At 66.5% G+C, this 275-nt stretch overlaps 1 protein-coding gene across 1 annotated transcript in view; it reads left to right on the forward strand.

The window, feature by feature from the left end:
* The first annotated feature begins 165 nt into the window (after nt 1-165).
* LHFPL6 (LHFPL tetraspan subfamily member 6) overlaps nt 166-275 on the forward strand; it is a 136418-nt gene continuing 136308 nt past the window's right edge. Inside the window, exon 1 of the mRNA XM_005420793.2 lies at nt 166-187. The gene's annotated coding sequence lies outside the window, so the exon portion shown is untranslated. The remainder of the gene's footprint in view (nt 188-275) is intronic.

Genomic DNA, 275 nt, shown 5'->3' on the forward strand with positions numbered 1-275 from the left:
GTGTCCGTAAGTAGCCCTCCGCTCCCCGGCACCGCGCCTGCCCCCATCCTGGCACTCCTGGACCCTTCGCCTCTCCTGCTCCTTCCAGACACCGGCTCTCCGCGCTCCATGGGCGGCTGAATTCCCTGCCCCTCACGGACCCCCTGCACCCCTTCCTTTCTCTAACCCCTGCCCTCCCTCGCTCCCGGTAAGTTCCCGAGTCCGGATCCTCCAGCCTTCAGAACGTCCTTTCCCTTCCCGACCCCTCCCTACCCTGCACTGCCACATCCCCTGCA

Source organism: Geospiza fortis, unplaced genomic scaffold (genome assembly GCF_000277835.1).
Source record: "Geospiza fortis unplaced genomic scaffold, GeoFor_1.0 scaffold194, whole genome shotgun sequence".
Lineage (NCBI taxonomy): Eukaryota > Metazoa > Chordata > Aves > Passeriformes > Thraupidae > Geospiza > Geospiza fortis.